Source organism: Fukomys damarensis, unplaced genomic scaffold, assembly GCF_012274545.1.
Source record: "Fukomys damarensis isolate Sample0158 unplaced genomic scaffold, DMR_v1.0_HiC HiC_scaffold_25, whole genome shotgun sequence".
Taxonomy (NCBI): Eukaryota; Metazoa; Chordata; class Mammalia; order Rodentia; family Bathyergidae; genus Fukomys; species Fukomys damarensis.
Window position 1 is genome coordinate 14,733,035 of NW_022900937.1, and position 23,885 is coordinate 14,756,919.

Sequence of the window (23,885 nt, forward strand, 5' to 3'; positions counted from 1 at the left end):
TTGGCCAAAAATTTTAAAATGCGATATTTTCTTCTAATCCTTTTGTTTTCTTAGCAAGGTGATTACTGTCAGACAATTTTCCTTTTGATGCAGAACCTGTTTGATTTTGGTTTTACTATTTCTTTTAGGTTTGTGTACTTCATTTGTGATGAGAGGTATTTTTTAATTTTGTCTTGCGCTCTGAAAAATGTATTAGTGTCAGTGTCAAATAGCCACATTAAGTCTAACTCATGAGATCCAGCACGAGCCCTTCTTTTTGACTCACAGCATTTCACGTTCTTTGCCCGTGGTCATGTTTCCTTTCCACATTTGTTCCAAGTTTAAGAAAATCCAACTTAGCAGCCTTGGAATATACTTTTCCGATGAGTTTAAACGTTACCATAGCACACAGAAATTCCTTGCTTCTTACCTAACCGAGCAGAGGAAATCATCCTTCTGGGATCCCACAGAAGGCTGGAGGGTTCTGGCCTCGATGGGGTTTGTCACAGCCTTGAAGTCTCAACCAGGATGGGACCCGTGAGCCCACAGATTGGTAGCTTTCTCTCGGAAGCTCCGTTGTTTTTCACTAGTGTTGTTAGCCTTAAGACTGTCTCTTTTGGTGGTAAGGAGGGGGAAAGCTGTGCTTTTCTCACAGTGCTGGAGCGCAGATTTAATTCCTTGGCAGTCCTTGGCGTGATGTTAGAAGGTGTCTGGACCTGTGTGTAGGGTGGTGCACATAAGCTCATGATGGGGAAAGGCAGGGAGGACTTTTTTTTTTTTTACATTTAACTTTTTTTTTTAAGGAGTTTTAATGACTAAGAAGTCCACATTCATGTGACATCTACTGACCAAATAAGAGAAAAGCAATGCATCTGAGAAAGATGAAGTCCATCTTAATGAGAGGCTCTTGCTCTATCTGCTAGATAATGATGATCTGGAAGCTATTTGTACCAATGGTATCTCAAATTGCCTTTTTTTTCCTTCCTGAGGGGAGTATTGTGGAGCTTTCAGGATGACTGGCAAATGTGCACATCAGGTGTCAGACTGTGTGTGACTCAGACCCTTGACCTACTTTCCTGGTTACCAAGCTCTTTCCTTTGGAGTCCTCCAGTCACACCTGGAACCTTCCAAGTCTCTGGCCTGTGCCTCCCCCGCATCGGGGTCCAGCAGGACTTTGGTCCCTGCAGTGTGAGCTTCGAATCTGTCAGTACCAGAGACCTAATTAAGTCATCTTTATACCTGAATTCAGGATAAGAGGCAGAGGCCATGGTTAGAGCCGGAAACCTGACGAGATGCCCTGTGCTGTGACGTGGCTCCTCAGTCACAACCTCCCCCTGTTAGAGTGCAGGGCTGCTGCAGAGCCCAGAGGAAGCTGGCAGCTGCTGGGACACAGCCAGCCCTGTGCTCTGGGAAGGGCAAAGCGAGGACAGGAACTCCCACAGCATATGTTTTGGGGGTTGTTGCAGGAGAAGGAGCTGAGGTCACTGGGCAGGGAGGAATTTTAAATGGAGCCACCTGTCTTTAGAGAAAAAGACACATGAAACCCAGCGTGTTCTTGCTTCTTCGTCCCCAGCCTGGCTTTCAGACATGCCGTGCTTATGTCATTTTGCTGTAGCCTGGGAGATGTAAGTGGACAGATGGGAAGAGATGCTGAGGAAGGTCGGCCAGCCTGCCCATAGGTGCATGACAGGAGAGGAAGGCAGCAGATGGTGCATGAGACTACAGGTGGATAAGGCCTGAGTTCCCTACAAAATGTGCTTGCATTCTCCCCTGAACAGAACATTCTCCCACACACTAGGAGGCAAGTGAAAGAGCATGTATTAAGCCAGTTCAGCTACTTGGGAGGCTGAGGCAGGAGGATCGCTTGAGCCCAGGAGTTTGGGACTAGCCTGGGCAACATAGTGAGATCCATCCTGACTATTTAAAAAACAAAAATTTTTTTAAAAAAGAGTATCTGTCCTCTTACACCTGTGACTTATTACTTTGAAGTAGTTGGGTGATAGTACACGTAAGAATACACGGGACATTAGCAGTTGGAAGATAAAACAAGAGCTGGCCATGCACTTGAGGCTTTTAAAGTTACGGACTCAAGTAATTTCGCAGATCAACAATTTTATCTTGCATTTGCCAGAATTGTCTTGTCTGTGGCTTAGGAAAATACAAGTGGTTCTTTTTGTTAATATTCTTCCAGCTGAACAAAATGCAAATTTAAAAAGTTTTTAGTTAAAATAGTCTTTGCCTGGAATAATAGCAAGTAGTTTACTGTTATCGGCTGAGATGTGGCCTTTTGTTTCCTGGAAGATTCCAAAGAGTTGGGCAGGCCAGAGCATTGTGACTTTCATTTGGTAAATAAATAATGCTCGCGACTGCCTCGCGATATCTTTTGCCAACTTATGAAGTCCTGCACACCATGAGACCACTGAGCCCAAACACCTGGATCACAGGTAGCTTTTTGTCCCTGCTGTGGCCAGCTGCCAGAGAGGACGTTCACCCAGCTCTCATGACACGGGGTGCTGAAAGGCCACTCTGAGGTCACCTGGTCCTCACCACTTACTTTCCAGAGGAGGACTCATCCAAGGAAGTTACACACTGCTCCTGGAGAACGGTACACCGCTATCGGGAGAGGTTACAAAAGTGGCCTTTCAGCAAGATCAGCTGTCTGTGGCCAGTGCTATGCGACTGGTTTACAGATGAAACTGAGGATGATGTGACTCGTGTTTGATGCCGGGCAGTGAACACAAAGAGGGGAACTTGGGGAGGAGGGGGTGAGTTTGAACACAAGGACAAAGACCAATGTGTTTCCTCTTGGCAGGTGTTTAGTTATATTAACATAGGTATTTCACACTCTGCCCTGCTACAGTAGGATTATAGGCACATATGGGGGATTGGAAGGACTTGGGTAAAACGCTGGTGGTACAAGAATACAGGGACATCTTGCTCTTTGCTCGCTAGTGCTAGCCACGCCTTTACTGCACATGCCTTTTAAAATTTCATTATCACAGAAGGCTAATGCAGTTCTAGTAGTTAGACCATTTTGTTTCTTGGCAAAAGAGAATTCTTAAGGGGATGATCCATCCGCTTGTAAGTGCAGGAAGGAAAGTTAGATACTAAATTCTCTGTATTGTTCTCCCTTTGGATAGGGGGTAGCTATGCCCAAATACTTCGTCTGCTTTCATCAGAGGAGTCACAGGTGTTCCACTTCTCCTCTGCTGTCTCTTTGTCCCCCCTGATGGAGGGAGCCTGTGATTTTTGGGGAGCCAGCCAAGGAGGGAATTAGGTAAGCAAAGCCTGTATTTTTTGCTTTTGCCTTGTATTCATACAGTAGTTGTATTTAATGGCTGCAGTTCTGTTTGAGATGAGCAGGATTCAGAGTCGTGTTGCAGAAGGCTGATGTGTGCTTCTTGGGGGAGTGTTGAAATTGAACTGCTGTGTGTGAAATACATTGTTTTAAAAATAGAGCTGCACCACTTGTGTGCTAAAGGTTTTGTGTCACAGCCGTAGCAGAATTACCTCTCTTTATTTCGGTTTTAAAAATTGGTCATAATGTAGTTACATTATTAGTGTCAAGTATATTAATTTCCTTAGCCTTTTCTAATTTCCCTAGGTTTTTGTCTTTCAGTAGAAAACACCTTGTTAAGACCTCCAGAATGAGTAATTTTTATTAGTAAATTTTTATTGTTTTTATTCAGCTTGCTTGTTTTCCCCTCTGGTAATTCCTTCCAGGTAGGGTTTGCATTATGTTTCCTGTGCCTGGTGTCACGTAAAGTTTTGAAGTGTTTAGCATTGAAATTTAATCCACTAGGATTCAAATCAGGCTATGTCTTAAGTTTTCAATAGAGAAAATTACGAAAAGGCCAGAAATCACATGTAAACTGCCAGCACAGAAAGCAAACATTCTGCTTTCCTGTACTCCTGATTCTGAATTCAGAATTCCATAATTATATTAGCGCACATAAGTTCTTTACACTGAGAAATCTGATTAATACTGATGTTAATTGGTAGTTATTGCTTTATTTAAATTTCATGTTGCATGACTAAATAACTTGTTACCGAGGTAAGGACTATAATTTTCTTTCTCCATTACTCATAACTTGCTGTATAATCCTGGAGTGAGCATAAAGTGACTGTGAGTTTTGAAGCCATTTTCTTACCCCTGGCACTTTCCTGGGCCTTCAAAGCAGCAGACTCTGGTTTCTCTTTTATTTGTTCTGGTGTGGCTTGTACAGTTACACAATTCTATCGAAACAGTCTTTATGTTAGAACATTGTATATGGTAGAACTTCAGTGTTTTGTTGAATTAAGTGGGATTATTGTAAGCATGTATGAATTGCAGTTAAAGATCATGTACTTTCTCCAAGTCTATGGTGAAGAAGAAGCACTTTTAAAGGAAAGATTGGGCTATTAAGTAAAATCTTCATAGTTGACATTGATAACTAAGATCTAGGTTTTTAAGAAGGGTTGGATGTTCCTGTGTGCTAAACATAGGGAAAGAAAGTCCAAAATGCAAGGTTAATGAGACATTGCAAGACCCTTTTCATCAGCCTTTGTTTGTTGTGGTTAAGTAGAAAAGGGACCTGCTGTTTCAGGGAGAGATTTGGAGCAGAGTTTATATGTGAAATCCTCCTGAAAAAAGCAGTCTTTTTACCATACCAGAACCCGCAGCTGAAGGTTGCTTATTGTTGGTAGAAGCACAACAGAGTCCTGGGTGATCTTACAGGATTCCATGAGAAAATGATGGCTTCCACTGACCAGCTTCCCCTCTGGGAATTTCCTGCCCTGAGCACTTGCAGAGTTTTCCTGGACAGTCCTGGAAATGGACATATTCAGTGGTTTTCTCAATCTTGTGTTTTTCATACCAGAAATTTTGGTGGAATATCTCATCTAAGCTCTGTCCCTTTCTGGTGTCACTTAATTTGTGTGACTTTTGGATGGCAAGTAAAAGTGGGATAAACATTACATACATGTTGCTCATGATGACCAATGAATGTTTCCATGTCTTTATAACATCGTGCCTCCATGCCAGGTACCTCTGGGTTTCTCTAGTTGTACTGATTCCCAGGTGATTGTTCTCCAAAAAAAAAGCCTGAATTGAGCTTCCTGAAGTATCTTGTTGTCATAAACTGTGATTTTTCTTCATATTGTGATATTTTTTCATATTTTTACCTACCTTCTGTGTTGGCATCTGTTAGTTTTGCATATTTTTTCCCCTAAATGAGACATTTTCTAAACTTGTCCTGACATTTTGAAGTACTCCATAAGAAGCTAAGCCATGGACTCATAGCAGCGATTTTCTTTTGTTTGCAAGAGCCTGGCTTAGAGCAGGTGCTAGTGAATTATTTGTTCCCTTGAGATATACTCATTTGGCATATTTTCTGCTCTTCCCAAATGTATGCTTTTTAATATTACTTGCTTTTCTCCATCTTTGCTCTGTTTTGAAAACCTAATAAAAAGCACATATTAAACTATTTTAAAAACAGGATAAAGCCCCAGGCAGGAATTAAAACCGAGTTTATTTTTTTGTTTTGGTGCCGGGGATTGAACTCAGGACCTTGTGCTTGTGAGGTAGATGGAAGAACCACTGAGCTAAATCTCGGCCCTTGAAACAGGGTTCTAATCAATGTAAACCTTGGAAAAAATCCCTTAGAAATTACATGAACATTCTAAAGGGGATTGAAGGTGCATAGACTAGGTCAGCATCCTCTTTGCATCATTTTCATTTAGACAGCCTTTCATTGTCTTTAAAGTCAGGAAGCATTCTTTTCTGTTGTTGTCCTCCTTGTTTCTTCGGAGAAAATGATTGTCAGTTGTATAGCGTTCGTTAGAAGAGTTTCCAGAATGATCACTGACACTGAGAAGTCACACCTACTGCCAAAATTAGTTTGTTCTCTTAACAGTATTCAGATATTTCATTAGTCCTATTGGCTCATGAGATAAGTAGCTTGAAAAACATGGCTTTTTAAAAGATCTATACTTGAGCTATTTATTCTTTGAGGTAAAACTGTTTCCGGGGAGAACAGCTTTATTTCCCCAACCATCTGATGAAATGGTGAGGGACCATTTCCCAGTATCTTTACACTATACTGCAGGATATAGTGGAATGCAAGCCATGTTGCTGGTTTTTAGTACGATTTTAATTGATCTAGTTGGTTTAAAGATGTTATCCTTTAATGTGTGAATTCTTCCTTTTACTTGGCTAGTCAGTCATTTGAAAGTTACCAAACACCTCCTCCCAGTTGACCTCAAAACAGTGCATTTAGACACTCACTTGACAATAATTTTAGACCCATCCGGAAAATTCATTTGAATTCATCTGTCCTCATTCCTAAATTAATGTTTGGCTTGGCATTCCCTACCCTTTCTCCCTACTTCCACCATTAGGCAAGTAATAGGAGAAAGTTATTTCTTCATTTTAAAAGCTGGTAAGAGATAAATAAATTATATATAACAGTGAACTCAAAATTAATGAAAGACTTAAATGTTCTTAAGAACTGAAGCTATAAAACTCTGAGACAAAAACAGATATAAATCTTAATAACCTCGGATTAGGCAGTGTTCAGAGGCACACATAATGAAATAAATGAGCAGATGAGTTTGACTTCATCAAAATTAAGACATTTTTGGACATTAAAGAACACTAGGAAGAAAGTGAAAAAACAATTTACAGAATCAAAGGAAACAATGCAAATCATTTACCTGACAAGGGTCTAGTATACAGAGTATGGGAAGAACTCTTGATAACCCAATGAGAAAAAGACACAGCAATCCATCCAGTTTCAAAAAATGGTCAAAGGATTAGTCAATATTTTTTCCACGGAAAGTATGCAAATGGATAATAAGCACATGAAAAGATGGTCAACTGCCAGGGGAGTGGTGGCGCACGCCTGTAATCCCAGCACTGGGGAAGCTGAGGCAGGAGGATCACTGTGAGTTTGAAACCAGCGTGGCCTACATAGTGAGTTCCAGGTCAGTCTCAACTACATAGTGAGACACTGTCTCAAAAATGCTCAACAGTCATTAGGGATCTGCAAGTGGAAGCCACAGTGAGGTGCCACTTCACCTACTAGAAGTAGCTAAATAAAAGACAGATAACAACAAGTGTTGGGAGAATGTGCAAAAAATGGAACCCACACATGCACCTGCTGGGAAAGTAACTGGGACACCTGCTTTGGAAAACTGGTCTGGCAGTTCCTCAGAAGATTAACTAGTTAGGATCATTGTATGAGCCAACGGTTCCATCCTACATATATACGCCAAAAGAAGAGAATCTTACCTCAAAGAAAGAATAAAAAGACCTAATCAGTAATATAATGGAGCATCTTGGGAAAGGTGTGGCAGTATCCCTTTTCTTCCTCCCAGGTTGACTATCACTCGGTGCTATTATTGCAGGCAGCTAAGTTAGATAGAAATTGATATGCAGTCAGAGAGGTACTGGGCTGTCAAGGAAGTCAGCAGAAAAAATAAAGACATCAGAATTGTGGCTAGAGGCACAAGAAGCCCAAGCCTCAAGCCTCCCTAAGGGATAAACAGTCACTTGAGATTGTAGTATAATTGGTATCACCTGGTCCAGTAAAGTCCAGATGGATGTGGGTGACCAGAACATCTGGGTCCATCCTTTCTCCAAAATGGCTTTGTTCTTTCCCTGTTCCTTTGCTTCATGACCCACCTACCTATTAGATCAGTATTGTTAACTAAGTGGCTATACTTCTAAGGTGTTTTGTTTTGTTTTTACCAGGGATTGAACTTAGGATCTTGCCCTTACCAGGCAGGGGGCAAAACCATTGAGCTACATCCCCAGTCCCTATACTTGTAATCTTATTGGTTGATTATGGTTTGGCCTACCTTGTACTCACCTCATAATTTTGTACCTACCTCATGATTTTGCTTTATAAAACATTCTTAGAGAAATAACCTAGGTGGTAGCATACTTTTGCGACCCCTACTGTCTCTCAGGAGCTTTCTCTCAATAAATCTTTCCTACTCTTAATCTCTGTTGTTCCTTGGAATTCATTCTTTGATTTTTAGGGGACACAAATTCACATATCTGACATCCAGCAGGTTTGGAGTTGTATTTCTCCTGTATCACTGTGATGTGGATAAGAATCCCTACAGACCTTTAGGCTAAAGGCTTGGTCGTCAGCCTGTGGCATGATTAGGGGACAAAAGAACCTATAAGAGGTGGAACCTCATAGTCAGGCCATTGAAGCCACGCCTTGAAGAGGACATTGGGGCCTCCCTGTACCAGCTGACTGGAGGGGAGATGCCTCTGCCATGACTCCCACCTTCATGTCCTACTCTGCCACAAGGCAAAAGCAGTGGCCAAGCAACTATATTCTGAAACTTCTAAAATTGTGCGCTTGGATACTTGGAAAGAGGTCAGGCCATGAAAATGAGGCCAGACTTTAGGTACCAGAAGAGAAACGCAGAAAATAGGCCTAGGTTTTAGACTGTGTGACATATACCCACCTCAGAAGTTGTCTGATCTAAAATAGGGACATTGAGAAGGGCTGATCAAATGGGAGTGAGGACTGGACCCCCTTGGAACTTCTGTTTCATAGTCTGTGCTCCTGTACTCCCCCTGTTCCTATAAGCCTCCCAGATGGATAATAGGACTTTGCCCAAAGAATGCATAGCTTTGGGGGCCAGAGTAGCTCTGTGTTGGAGGGGGAAAGCCCTTTAGGAGGCTTTCCTCACACCCAGAGGCCTTTAGCAGTAGCAGTTCCCTGTGCTTGGAGACTTGAATCTGCATTGACATTGATTGCTTATTTCTCTTACTGCTCTCTGGGGGATATATCACAAAGAAAGGTAATGAGTATTTTTTGGTCTGCATTTATTTGATGCATGACTTGTTGGCTTGAGTGCCACCTTTACCTTTCTGCTTTCTGACTGTGATGTACCATGTATCTGAATCAATAAAGAAGAGAATGGACCATAGCTCTGCTTAACGTTTTGGAGGTGGTGGAGTAATGATGTCTGTAAATATTTATATTTTCCTGAGATCGCTTTTTCTTTGTGACATTCAGACTGGTTCAGTAAGAGGTGGTGCTGTCTATTGAGGGTTGTGGTAAAAAGGTTTTTTCCTCCCCAGTAAATTTTGTAGATTTTAAAAGATAAACGAAGCAGAAAACAAAAAAAAAGGGAGTTTTTCCATTCCAATAAGTGTCCCCCTATCTGAGATGTAGTAATACTTATCATTTCTCACCTATGATGCTAGCAGTTGGCAAATATGACTGCAGGAAGGAATGGTCCCCAAAGCCAAACAGATTTGGCTTGACTGTGTTGCATTTTCCTATGAGTATTGCAGCTTCCTTTTTCTCTCTTTCCCCAGTCTCTCTGTTTTGCTTTTTTGCCTCCTGTCTCCCAATCCTGGCTTCAGCCTTGCCTGCCAGGGTTGGTACCTTTCGTCTGGCTGTGGTAGAGATACTGAGAACCCCCCAGAACCCACTGTAGTTGGGGGCTGCTTCCCTTTCCTGGTGACAGCAGACGCCTGGGCAGGGCACCTGGGATCTGCTCTGTCATGATTCTCAGGCAAGGTAGGATAGAGGGATGTAGTAGGCCAGCAAAGCAGCGCTGCCTCGCTTGGCAGTCCTTGAGCACGCTTTCTGTGTGTAAGAACCCGGCAGGCAGTGAGCTGAGAGAGAGCTCCGGCCTTTTGCTTGGCTTGACTGGCAGCATCCTGCTGTAAGAGTAGTAATTATGCTGTCTGATCAGAGTTAGGCCTTGGGTGACTTGAAAATGTAATATTCTCAGATATGGTGGTAAATGCCTGTAATCCCCGCTCTTACAGAGGCTGAGGCAGGATGATCGCAAGTTTCAAGCCAGCATGGGCAACTTAATGAGAGCCTGTCTTCCTATCTCAAAGTTTAAATAAAAAGAAAAAAACACTGGGGATGTGCCTCTGATTCTATCCTCAGTATTGCAATAAATAGGAATGCTGATTACTACAATTGCATGCAGTTTGGGGGTAAATAAATTTTTGAACCATAGAAGCCATGCAGTGTTTTTTGTTTTTTGTTTTTTTTAATGAGGACTGACCTTAAAAAAGTGCAGAGTGAATGAAGTAATAATGGAGACCAAGCCCTTAATAGCTCTCCCTCATTGGTGAGAGGCCCAGAGTGAAGAGCAGTGGTCATTGGAAGACTCAGTAGCAAATAATGGGAGTCAACATGTGAATTTTAACAGTGTCTTTCTGTTAGTGCTGCTGTAACAAAATACCTGGAACCATGCAATTTACAGACAATAAAAGATTATTTCCTACAGTTCTGGAGGCTGGGAAATCCACGATCAAGGGCCAGTAAGTTGAATGCCTGGTGAGGGCTCCTCCCTTCTTCCAAGATGGTTCCTCACTGCCCCATCCTTGGGCTGCTCAAAAGCTATGCTTTCTTTCAATGGCAGAAAGGATGGGACGGACAAACTTGTTTCCTCAAGCCATTCGAAAAGGCATTAATCTTTTCATGAGGGGCACCTTGCATGACCTAATAGACTCTGAAGGTCCCACCTCATACTGTTTTTGCAACATGAGTTTGGGAGGGGATGCAAGCTTTCAAACCGCCATAGCAGGGAGCTTGCTCAGCGAACCCTTACTTGATGCCATCTGTAGCATTAATCATCACCCCTCCGTCTTCCTGTAAGCTTGATGGCTTTATAGTGAGGCATTTTTAAATGGCCTTCTCTTTCTACCTGATGGCAATGGTTATAAAACCTGTCGACCCAGCTTGATTGGGAACCGTGGTGACGAGAGAGCTCACGTGGGTAACTATGGCTGTAACCACTCGCCCACATGAGGACAGCCACAAAGTCTCCCTGAATGCTCGTTAGAAGTTAGCTGAGCTCTCCCCTCCATCTTGCTTATAAATTTACCATTGCAGATTGCTAGACAGTGACAGCAGCTGCTTTTAGAACTTTGATTGTTATCAGGAAATAATTAACAGGGTGATGCTAAGGACTTGTGCCAGTGGATGAGGTTTTGTGGAGGTTGAACAGCTCTTGCTTGTACTGGAAGGCATTCCTGTTATAACTGACTCTCACCCACATGGATCATGACTGGAAAGTCCAGGATGTTCTAGATTAATCTTGGAGCCTTCAAGAGTCTGAAAGACTCCCACCCACTTAGACCCTTAGAGCTGTGGCTTCATTTTGATCGGCACTGATGATGGCAGGACTTCCGTAATCAGAACAATTTAGGGCCTAATTCTAGACTTGACGCCCTGTATTGCTGTTTGAAGGGCAAGGCTGGGCTCCTCTGTGGATGGCAGTACAGTAAGTGGCACTGGGGACTCTGTGTAGGTTATATATGTGCTGTGAGAGTTGAAGCCACTTGGGTGTAGCCTAATTCACCCTATCAGTTCCCACTGAAATTCTCCGTGTAGAACCTTATATTGCTGCCCTGAGAATAGCCACATGTGTCCACTGACCAGTCGTGCTTCCCCTTCCCTTTCCTTCCCCTTCTGTCCTCTGTTGCTGGAATCTGAATCTTATTTTCTGTGTCCATGAGGTACCTAGATCTCAGATATTTCTGTCTGCAATTTGAGTAGTTGTGCTGAATGTCAGGGGAGAATTGATACAGAGGCTTCCTATCATCCCATGCAGAATGGGATGAGGACCTCACAGGCAAGAGAGCTATTCAGTTTTGTCTGGATTTGCGTACTGAAAGTGGGCTTCTGTTGTAGTTGAGTATATTTATTTTAATTCCTGGGGGGAGAAAGTGTATACTATAGCAAAAGCCAAAATAAATTAAAAACAAACTTAGTATGGTCCTACCTCTGTAGTGAAATGCTAACATAGGAGGCTTACTGGCAAATAGGGGGAGATTAAGTCTTCGTGGCTTGATTCATCCTGCTGTTACAGACATTTTCCATGTGGTATGGTAGCTTTGTTGGGTGAGCAGAATGGTGGTTTTGTAGCAAGCCGTGGACCCTAGAGGCAGATGTGCCCAGGTTAGCCTTCCACCCCTGTCACTTAATTAGTTTTGTGACCTCGGGCATAAAAAAGTAGGTACATATGCTTTTGCCTGTACCAGCAGTTGTGTCTACAACTGTATTTGCATGTTTGTAATGCTTACATCATCTGACAATACTGTTAGTCAGTTCATGTCAAATGAGAGTAGATTTAGTGCCAGGGATTTAGCTCAGTGGTTCTGCCGCCACCTTGCAAGGGCAAGGACCTGAGTTCGATCCCTGGTACCAAAAACAAAACAAAACAAAGAGTGTATTTAGTAATGTCATACTAATTAAAATTCTAATTGGGCCATATTTGGCCTGGCTAAATATTTAACCTAGCTAAGTATATCAGTTTGTTAGAGCTGTAGTAGCAAAGTACAACAGACTGTATCTCTCAGATGACAGCAGTTTATCATCTTACAGTTCTGGAAGGTCAAAGTCATGGTGTTGGCAGGGTGGGTTCCTTCTGAGGGATGTTAGGGTAGTGTCCACCCCGGGCCTTTCTTGTGGGCCTGTAATTAGCCATCTTCTCCCTGTGTCTTTCTATTGTCTTTCTTGGTTCCAGATTTCTTCTCTGTATAAGAATACCAGTCTTGGGGCCAGAGATTTGGCTCAGTGGTTCTGCTGCCTGCTTTGCAAGCACAAGGTCCCATCGATCCCTGGTATCATGAAGAAAGAGAGAGAGAAAGAGAGAGAGAGAGAAAAGAAAGCATACCAGTCTGTTTGGATTAGGGTGGAATTTGTGTTAGTCAGCTTTCCATTGCTGTGATAAAACTTCTGAGATAATTAACTGTAAAGGTTTATTTTGACTCATGGTTTCAGAAGTTTTAGTCCATGGCTGCTTGGCCATGTTGGTTTGAGCCTGTGGCAGCACACTAGATCATGGGGGACAAACAGGGCGGAGGAGACAGCTCACCTGATAGCCACCAGGAAGTAGAGAGAGGCAGGAAGGGGGTCAGGGCTCAAATATCCCCTCCAAGAGCCTCCCCCCACCCAGTGACTACACTTCCTTCCCCTAAGGTTCTTCCAGCTCCCAATAGCATCAGGCCTTAAACACATGGGCTTTGGGGAACATTCAAGATCCAAACTCTGGCTACCCCTAATGAATATATTTTAACTTCATTACCTCTGTTTAGACCCCATCTCTGGATAAAATCCCAAACTAAGCTACCGGGGTTAGGACTTCTGTGTGAGTTTTGGAGGTGACACAGTTTAGCTTGCAAGATTCCATTGTGGAACAGGATGAATACCAGCTTTACAGGCCAATACTGACAGATGACAAAAGATCTCATTACACTACCCGTTAATGATGCACTTGCAAAGTTGAGTTCTTAAGTCCTGCTGTTTCTTCGGACTCCTATTTATTTGCCTCCTCCTCTCCTGAATGGTTTTTGCTTTTCTCCGGTTATCATTCCACCTTTATCTTGAGTTTTATGTTTGTTTTTGGAATTACCTTGTAAGACTAAGCCCACTCTGTAGAGACAATAAATGTGACAGTATCAGAAAATAATCTCTTAAAATTCTCTACTGGTCTCAACAATTTTGTTTTTGTTTTGGAGACAGGGTCTCTCTTTTTGGTTCAGGCTAGCCTCGAACTCCCTACAGTCTGCCTACCTCAACCTCCTGAGCCCTGAGTTTACAACTGTTCACCAACACACCAGCAACTATATTGTCAAGAGGTCATCATTTCATATTCTTTCCCATGCAGACATCTTTTCTCTTCCTTGTGCTTTTTGATGTAAAATTTATGTGCATAGATTTAAATATGATTTGTTTTTGTTATTTGGAAATCTGATACATAACCCATGGATGAAATTGGCAAGAGTTATGGTCAGGCTTCATTTAAGTATAAGAGAAGTTATATACCATCTGAATATTTCAGTGTAGTTAAGCTCTTATTTGTGTTTCTAGTTTGATCTGGTGGGCAGTCCTAGAAACTTGGGTCTGCAGAAAGTAGAGCAAGTATATCTACCAGGCCTGGCCCCACTACTTTTTGTTAAAGTCTAGCCCAGTCCTTTCTTCTGTCATTTCTATTACGTGTAATATATTTTAAAATTTATGGTGAGCATTTATTTTTCTTCTGCCTCTCTTCTATAAATCTGTTTTATTATTCATGCCAGATGCTTTTTTTCTCCCATTCATTCCTTTGTCAATTCTGTCTTTTGGTCTCTTCCTTAATGCCTGAGTCCTGGTTGGCAGGATTGTTCTGTGGGGTACATTGAACTATGAAAGCTGGATTGATCGTTGGCTTTCCCAGTTGTTAATACATATTCATTTAGCTAACATACAAATCAAACTACTGATATCTATACATGTATTTCTTGTCTTGATATCTTCTGGGTTGCTCTGCAAAAATACTGAAAATTTCTTTTTTAAGAGAAGATGTTTAGCTTAGGAAAATCTGAATTAAAATACAGAAGAGTTTCAAATAGAAGAATCCTTGCCATAGCTTTATTTGTGATAGTGTAAACTTGAAACTAGCTGATATTCACAAAAACAACACACAGCTAAGTAAATTATAGGACCTTACATTGCATTATTATATTTCTATATAAAGCCATACAGTTTATAATACTATAGGAAGTGATTAGTATGGACTTTGGGGAAAACTGAGACTACAGAATTTTATAGAGTGTATCATCTGAATTATACAAAAAAATATGCAAAACACGGAAAGAGATGTGTCAGAATGTTGGCAGTGCTTATCTGCAAGTGGATTGGGGCCAGACATGGAAGTCTGTATTTAGATAGACGTGTGTCTAAGCCTTCCTTCCCTCCTGGGTTAGCCTGTCACTGGGTTAGCTTGTCACTTAGGAGACATAACCTCTTTTAAGCCTACATTATCCAGGGCCAACAGGATACCTCTCAAATAATCATTAGGCAAAGTGCTTAGTTCAATATATGATACAATAATGCAACACATGCAAAGTCAATTATTAATAAAACATTATCAATAATAAATATTTCTCTCGTTTTGCTGCACTTAACACAAGTGCTATATTCATTTTGTCACATTTCTTCCTGTTCAAAGAGCACACATTACCATGGTGTTTCAGTTACTTTTCTCATTGCTGGGGCAAAATACCTGACACCCAAAGTTGAAGGAGGAAAGCTTATTTTGGCTCACATTTCGTAGGTTTTAGTCCATGGTCAGCTGCCTCTAAGGTGGGGCAGCATGGCAAAGAACACCTCAGAGGGGAAACAGTCCACAGCAAGGCAGGCAGCAAACAGCAAGCAGCCTGCAGCCTGCCTTTTCCTTTTATCCCATCCAGGCTGCCAGCCTTTTGGGTAGTACCACCCATATGCAGCGTGGGGCTTCCGTTCATCCATATACACAACTATGCTAATTCCAGTCAGTGGATTAATTTAGTACCACACACCCTTCATCCCACTGTCATACCCTAGATCCAACAAGCTCTGAAAAACCCCACTTAATCAGCACATGAGGCTTTGGAGGGACATCTAGATAGAAGCCATAACAGATGATCTCTGTGAAATCATATGCACTGTGTTTTAATTGCCTTGCTTGGGTGATATCTTAACCCTTTTCCTAGCGTTATGTTGAAGATTCAGTGCCCTTGACCTATAAAAAGGGCTTAGAGTCAGTATTAGGCACATTTCCCTTATATGTTATTACTGCTATTACTTTCAACATTTAAAAACTGTGTCAATTAGTTTTACTTCTTACACAAGGAGAATGGGAAAATTATAGCAAGGCTTTGCGTATTGTGTAGAGATGTATTCCTAACGACTTCCATGCCCGAGATAAAGGGTACCACTATCGATAAGGTATTCAACTAAAACATTCCCATATTCAGGTATCAAATGAGGTGATTTTAGAGTGAGACACCATTGAAAAGGAGGCTCCTTTGGAAAAATCTAGTCTGTGAGTACTGGGCTGGTCATGTGATGAGATGCTCTGAATCTACAAATATGAAAAATTGAGTCATGTTCCTTGATTTGCTTCATCTCTCCACATGTATGCCAGATTTTTAGGTCAGGTCTCTAACAGAGATCCCTTTCTGATTTGTGGCTAATGGAGTAACATAGATAAGTGGCAAGAATGCATTTTTAATTTTTGCTTTTTTCCTTCAAACTTCCTCTTTGCAAAAGCTATGCACTGTTGCCTTTTTGAGTGATGTGCATTTCAGGTTTGCAGCCTTTTATCCCCTGGTCCTTTCAGTGAAAAAGAACAGAGATTTCTTCCATGTCTTGGGTGAAACCACACATGCTCGTGTGGATTTTCATGGTGACTTCACAATCGGAATCCATGCTTCTCGAGGATAGTTAGCGGGAACCACATTATATGGTCATCAAATTGAGCACGAGCAGAGGAGGATCACTTGATAAAGAACTTGTGTGCTGTCCCCCCCACCCCATTTTCCTCCAGGTTCTGTCAGGAAAATACCTATTTTCCCTTTCAAGATCATTGTAGAGCAAAGCTTTATTTTTTTCCAAGTAAAAACTAATATATCTGCACCCATCACAGTGGTGTGTGCCTTAAAGACAGAGCTTGTTTTTATCATCCTTACCAGCAGCGTAGAGCATCTGCTTTCCTGAGATTTTATAGGCTTGTCACCAAGCATCAGAAAAAGCAAATAATGGGAAGAGTTATTCCCAAGTTCCCAAATGAATGGTAAGTAATTCACAGTTTTCCTGGTATTGACCTTCACTTTTAATTTCCTTCTGTCTTTTTTCTTGGATGTGACCTTTTATTTTTCTATGATATCTGTTTTTATAAACAGCCTATTTTCAGTCATTGAATGAGTTAAAGTGTGAAAGAATTGAAAACCAGAGTTCAGTTAAGCCACCTTCTTTTTTGGCCTGTAACGAAGGAGAGAACAACATACAGACTGATGGACTCCGTGAGGACTGGGGTATATAGATGCTTTTATTCACCTGAGGTAGCTTCTAGGGGTACACAGTGAGATTGCTGGGAAGCTGACCTATCCTTAGTGACCCAGCAGTAAAAGACAGTTTATTTCCCACAAAGGCTAGGGATGCTTTTATCTTCCCAGATCCTCTATTTTTATCCTCGAAGGGAAGCTGCCCCCAAACAAAACAAATGTCTCTACTGTCTGGACTGTTAACATAGCTGTTGACCATACACACATATGAGAAAGTGCCATGGAGCGCTCCGGTGGCAGAGGATTAGCGGGAGATAGCATCTCCCGTCGTTTCCGTGGTGACTGAGCCCAGGAGGGCCCTGCTGGAATCGGGGCTGTGGCTGGACGCCCTGAAAACCGGTGTCGGAGAGCAGGCCTTGCTGGCTGAGACTGTGCAAAAGGCTGGAAGGGTGAGTGACAGACAAGCTGGAGAGGAGGGTGGGACATTCGGACACGTGGGCTACGAGAGCGAGGCAGTTGTATGGGGAATGAACATGCATTCGTGACAGCAGTGTGGAGAGTGCTGACTTACAAGCGAGAGAAAGGAAGGTGGGCCGATGGGCTGGGTGGTGGATGGGGTGCCTCAGTGGTTGGGCTGAGCATTTGGAAACCTGATTGCCTCTTCATTTCAGTGGGCTCTCTGCATTCAAAGTCAAGTCCAGGCAGAGTTGCAGATAGAGAAAAACATAAGCTTGTGCCCTTTTTGCACGGGCCTTCCTTCCCCTGTGCCCCACTCACTGCCCCTTCCAGCTGTCCCAGAGCTCTTGTTTCTTCACAGTGCATTCCTCTTCTTCCCTCTGCAGAATTTCCTCATACTTTGGCATTATCTTTGCTAAAGGGCAGCTCTCAGCTAATTTGCTGAAGGATTCTGGGACTTACCATTCTAGGATAGTGAGATGTAGTAAATGCACATATGCATGTTTATACCAGAGTTGAGGGACAAAACTTAATGAGCCGTAATATATTTAATGATGGAATTTCAGATGCCAGTACCAAGAGCCGCCTGGCAACAGGAAGGTAAATGGGAGGGCTCCTTGGAGGGCTGTAATCACACTGTATGCACAGCCCTCTCTATTAACTGCAGCAGTATGAGAAAGTCCTGTGATCTTTCTCCCAGTGTGACCTTGTGACAATCTCTTGACCTCAAGATTATAGTTTCTTGGGCCAGGTGTCGTGGTGCACGCCTGTAATCCCAGCACTTGGGAGGCTGAGGCAGGAGGATCGCTCTGTGTTCGAGACCAGCCTGGGCTACATAGTGAGTTCCAGGTCGGTCTCAACTACATAGTGAGACCCTGTCTCAAAAAACCAACAAAAAAAAAAAAAAAAAAAAAAAAAAGATTGTAGCTTCTTCATCTGAAAATGGAAAGCAGTATCACAGTCTCTTCTTAGCATGCCATATTCCGTACTTTCAGCCTTCTGTGTGGGTCTCCTAATGGAGATAGGTGTGTTGATTTAACAGTATTAAATAAACAGGGATCGAGCTGTTCTGTGTGGCAAGTACTTCATCATGGGCAGTACCAATGGTTCTTGGCTTCAGGGAGCTGCCCTTGATTCCTGGCTCATGGATTTGGTTCTTTTTGGAGTTTCTCATTTTGCATGATGGAGAACTTTATCATATAAAACATGAAGTTGGGCTCTGGAACTGTTGTTGATAAATAGAGACATAGTTTAATCTGGGAGACGTTGGCCCTCTGCTTATCCTTTAGTCTTGATGTTCGTATGGATAATCCCAATCAATTAAAATAACTGGTTAAATCTTTGCATGGAGTACATATTAATTCATGAATATTTATTGAACATCTACTCGGTACCGGGCACTTCGCTGGGGCCTTGAGGTTGAAAGGTGACAGTTATGATGCAGCCCTTGCTCTCAGAGACCTGGAGGGGAAATGGTCCTCTAAAGGCAAATGTATTCGTGATACCAGGTTGATAAATCTCTCCTTTGTGGTATATTGGGAACAGACAGGAACACACAGTGCTGGGCTCTGGGTCACATAGAGCCAACCACTTGGCTAAGTTTGTACTGACCTTGCTGGCCTACTGCTACGTTCACACTGTGTGTGCGCTGATCATCTCTGCTGTGTTCCTTCAGCGCTTGACCTTTTACTTTTAATGACCGTTACTTCTAGATGAAGTATTCAAAGTTAAACAATGGCCCTAGCCTTTTTGAAAGAGAGCTAATGAGGTGTGCTTGTGTGATATTCTCTTGTATGTTCTGGTGTCCCCACTCTGGCTGCAGAGGGGAGTGTGGCCATCGTGGTCCTTTCCTAAGTAGACAGCAGCCCTGTGGAAAAACCACACTAGCTGCATTCGTGGCTGATTTTGGGGGGAGGTACTATTAGGCAGCACCTTCGCAAGTTGTGATGTAAGAACAGGGGACCCTCTCCATACAGACCCTGCCCTGGGTTCTCACCAGGTAGGAAGGGATAAGAGGGACACGCTGGGGGCACAAGGTTATGAAGGAGGGCCTGGTAATTCACAGAAAATGTGGCTCATAAGGAGCTGGATGGAAGAGACCAAACGGAACCCCAGCTGCCTGCTCTTAGAGCTTCTCCTGAATGAAAGACAGCTGGCTCTCTGCAAGGGCTTTACTTCACTCACCTTCCTAGTGGTGACAAGCAGCTCTCTGTGCTTGATCTGATCAGTGTGGATTCTGAATGTCCCAGGTGAGCCCCACTGTACTGAGCCCTGGCAGCCATGGAGGCAAATACCTCAGCTTTTTGTCAGCTCTGGGCAGCTGTGACCAGTGCACGGCAGGATCTTACCTGCCAGAACAGCTGCCTCTCTTCCAGAAGAGCAGATAGGGGGAGAGAAAGGAAAGCTCTTTCCTGGGCACTGCTCTGAGAGAGCTGAATTGCTCCCTGGAGCTTGAGATGTAAGCACAGATGAAGACTCACATGTTTTGCTGACATTTGGATGTGGGATACATGCAGTTATCAAATAGGGCTGTTGATCACCTGCAGAACAGGAATGAAATGTAAAGAAGGAGGATGCACGCAGCCATCCGTAATTGGGTGTGGGGACTTCCAGGAGGTCACGGTGGAGAGAGGACCGAGATGGTATCCAGCTCTGTCTCCTGGAGAGTCTGGGGCCTGTGGTCTTGCAAAGTGGGCACAGAACCTCAGCTTCACAAGGGGTTGTGCAGAACCTCCTATAGGTTGCCCCAGGGCAGAGCTCTGTGACAGGCTGCAGGGCAGGGAGCCATTGTGATGCTGGCCCTTACCCATGAGGAGTGACATTTTTTGCTCCTGAGCTCTTGCTTTGAAGGAATCCTACTAATCTCTAAGACAGTGACCTAGGTGCTACAACTTAGCTGTTCCCCAAGTCTTATAATTCATACTGACATAGCTTGATGTGTAATAAAAAGCATGTTGTACATTTTGCATAGGGGTATACAGTGGACCTAGGTAGTAAATAAGAGCTTATTGGATGATGAGCTCTGAATGGATGGGAATCTTCTCTGTCTTTGCTCCCTAATTCTTATAATGTGTAGAACATAACAGATGCAAAATAAAATGAATGTTCAGCACAGATAGTGACTGGGCAGAATGTGATGCTTCCAGTGTTTCTCCAACCCCTATCACTAAAGACAAGATCTTGCTTAGCACTTTGTATCTACCTTTGACATGTTTAATTCATTTATTTGTCTTAACAGTCTTATAGGTAGACCTTTTCTCTCTGGTTTTATTGAGAAGGAACCTGAGGTAGACGGTAGATAGGAAACCATCTTAGGACTCCGTAGCTGATAAGACAGGGATGCCACTGGAGCTTCTCGTGGCCCTCACTCGTCAGGCAGAGGTCCAAGGGGTGTGTGCTCACCTTGACCAGTGATGGACATTTATTTTGCAGATGAGGCAGTCTTGGCTGGAACTGGGTTTGTTTGTCTCTGGGTGGACTGGGGTGAGGCTAGGCAGCCTCCTGGGCTGTTTACAGCTCCTTGGACCTGGAAAGTGTTTATTTTAAAAGGAGAATGTCTGAGTTTCACCACTGATTCCACTGGCTCATCTTCTGTCTTGGCTGTCACAGGAGAGCTTTTTGGTCTCCCGGTGACCAACCAGTTTTCGTTGGTCCAGGTGACCTTCTCACACACATAAAGGCAAAAATGGTCAGGGTAAGAAGAGATGATACAAGAGAAAATAATGCAAATTTGATGGATTTATATTTTGTCTGTTAGCCAAAAGAAAAAGAACTTAAGATCTATTACGAAAGCATACATCCAAATTGGAGTCAGAGAAAAAAATAGAAGAACCAGATAGGGTCATAAAATAGAGGCAGGTATTCAGCTGTAACAGTGCTATAAGAACATGTACACAGATTTGGCACTGAGTTTACTTGCAGGCAAAACAGCATAAGAAACCCGATCAGCTCTCCTCACTGCCAAGTCTGCAGCATTAAAGGCATAGAGGAAGGGCCGGGCCTTTGGCTCCGCGGTTCGGTGGCCTGCCTTGCAAGCGTAAGGACCTAAGTTCAATCCCTGGTACCAAAACAAACAAAAAACATTGTTGAACATCATTAAATACTTTCTGTAGAGGTACAGGATCCCAACAGTGAATGTAACTGTACTGTATCCCTAAAATGTACCAATCAACTCAATTAAAGCTGAAAAAAAAAAAAAGCATAGAGGAGTAGGAATGAGCTGAGGGCTTGGGATACAGACGTGGACACAAGCATCTGTTGCAGGGTAAGCTATTCTATGCTGTCCACAACACATCACAGTGGAGAAGGGATATGTGTCTCTACCAAGACTGTTGTCTGGGCTCTACCCTTTGCTCAGGATATGTAGTGCATGTACAGTGGGATTTCTCACGAGTGTTGAAAATACTTAGCTGACTTCAGTTGACATTTCTCGTTTGCTATATGACTTAATCCTACTATCTTTTTGCCGCAGGGCAAAGCAGGCTACTTAATGCCAACAAGTGTCCATTTGTAAGAATGTCATTTCTTTCTGAGTGGTGCTGGAAGCAGCTCGTTGCTGTGGATTCTATGGGATAATGATTCAGTCGTTGCTCACTTTGGTTTCAGGCTTCATGTAGGTTTGGCTGTGAGCAATTATGTTGCATGATAATAAAAATACCTTGGCCTTATATATAACATATGATTTATTAAGCAGTACTGTAGGCGCATGGTTTTCATTTAAAAAATCGTGTGAAGTAGATCGTTGGTATTGTTTCATGTTCATACTGAGTCCTAGGAAAACAAGGAGTCAGTAAGAAGACACCACAGGAGACTTTCAGTCTTGGACTCCCGTGCAGTGGTCTGTGAGAGTGATTGGGCTGGTATTTGGATTTTTCTTTTACGATAAATTTCTATGTAGTAGAAGCAATGTTTTTCTGCAGCAGTTGTTTTGGAGTGATAAGAAAGTGGAGAACTTCAATCTCCTAATCTCCCCTGGACTAGAAGTGTCGCCTCCATTCTGCACCACCCTTGTGCAGAGTTAGGATGAAGAGTAATGGGAACCCACTGGGAAGAGTTGAGGGGAAGTTTGTTTCGTGGGAAACAGTTGCATCCTACACTCTGAAGGCCAAGAGTGGGGAGGTGATGGGCACAGCAGCCTGTGCCGTGACTCTGTCATCCTTTTCAGAGGGGAATCTCTGTCTGCGTGGCTAGAAGGGAACCGTTCATTTGCTCTTCAGAAAGCCTCATTTTCAACCTGTGAAAGGTGGCCGTCTTTCAGTGACACTAACCGTACTCTTCTCAGGGAAAAGAAGGGATCGCGTGTTGTCTGCATCTCATAAATAGCATCCACAGCAGAATCCAACTCTGTGGTCTTCCCCACTGACTGTCAGCACCAGCCTTGCTCAGTAGAGCTCAGAAGTTCGCGAAACCCTAGGGACAAGCCCATACAGTGATCGACAAGCGTCCACTTATCTCTAGAGTTAACTTGGGGAGTATGTTGGTTAAAAGCCCTTACATTGTGGGTAAAAACTTGTCACATATTGTGAACTCCTCTGCTGTGTCGGCCATCCAGCCACCCCCCAGGCTGTAGTAAATTAATTGAGTTCAGGATGGATTCCTAGTCAACACTGCTGTTGGTGGTGGAGGAATGTATCTTGACATTTCTCAAATAAGAAATATTTTTGCTGCTCGGCGTCTGGGGCCATTAGAGAATAACAAATTAAAAGAACACTGAGATTCTATCTTATTCCAGAAAGGATGGCAGTCATCAAGAAATCAAATAAGGGGCTGGGATGTAGCTCAGTGGATCTGCCACCTGCCTCACAGGCACAAGGACCCGAGTTCAATCCCTGGTACAAAAAAAGTGGGGGAGAATCAAATGAGAATATATGCTGGTGAGACTGTGGGCCAAAAGGAGCCCTTCTGGAGGTGGGAATGTAAACTGGTGTAACCGCTGTGGAAATCATTGTGGAGATTCCTCACAAAAGTAAAAATAACAATTGCATTTGACCCAGCTATTCACCTTCTAGATATTTTCCCAAAAGAATTAGTCACCATATTACATCAATACATGCAAACTTGTATTTATCACAGCACAATACACAATAGCTAAATTTTGGGAGTGGCCTGTCTATCCACCCTCAGATGAATGGATGAAGAAAATGTGGTATTTATATACAATGGAGTACTATCTGCCATAAAGGATAAACTTGAATTATTTATCGGAAAGTGTGTGCACCTTGGGACCATAATGTTAAGTGAAATAAATCAGATATACAAGCTTAATTATGACATGATTGCTCTTCTGTGGGAAACCCAGACTATAAACAACTTTTAAAATAATGGGAAATAAGGAGAGAGATCTTTTGCAAAAGGGGAGGGGACCCAGAGATGAGTGGTGGGAGAGGGAGGGGATTTTTTAAAAAGAATGAAGTTGTGTTATGTCGCTACCAGCTCCCCACAATGAGTGTAATCATTGTGTACTGTGAAATGCACTAATAAAAATGTTTGAACTCGGGACCCTGCGCTTGTGAGGCAGGTGGCAAAACCACTGAGCTAAATCCCTGGCTCATAAAAATGTTTTGTAAAAAAGAAATATTTTCATAGTCAAAATGTTTTTAGAGTATAAGCAGTTGTAAGAATGACTTTACAGTGGAGCATCCTGAACAGTACAAGGTTTTAAAATTTG

The 23,885-nt window shown here is 42.8% G+C and overlaps 1 protein-coding gene across 8 annotated transcripts in view; it reads left to right on the top strand.

Moving 5' to 3' along the window:
• Tln2 (talin 2) overlaps positions 1 to 23,885 on the top strand; it is a 392,497-nt gene that overhangs the window by 199,449 nt on the left and 169,163 nt on the right. The window contains exon 1 of one of the 8 annotated variants that reach the window (XM_033756131.1): positions 3,082 to 3,256. The exons of the other annotated variants lie outside the window; for them this stretch is intronic. The gene's annotated coding sequence lies outside the window, so the exon portion shown is untranslated. Of the gene's footprint in view, positions 1 to 3,081; positions 3,257 to 23,885 lie in introns of those variants that run through there. 8 annotated transcript variants of the gene reach the window in all.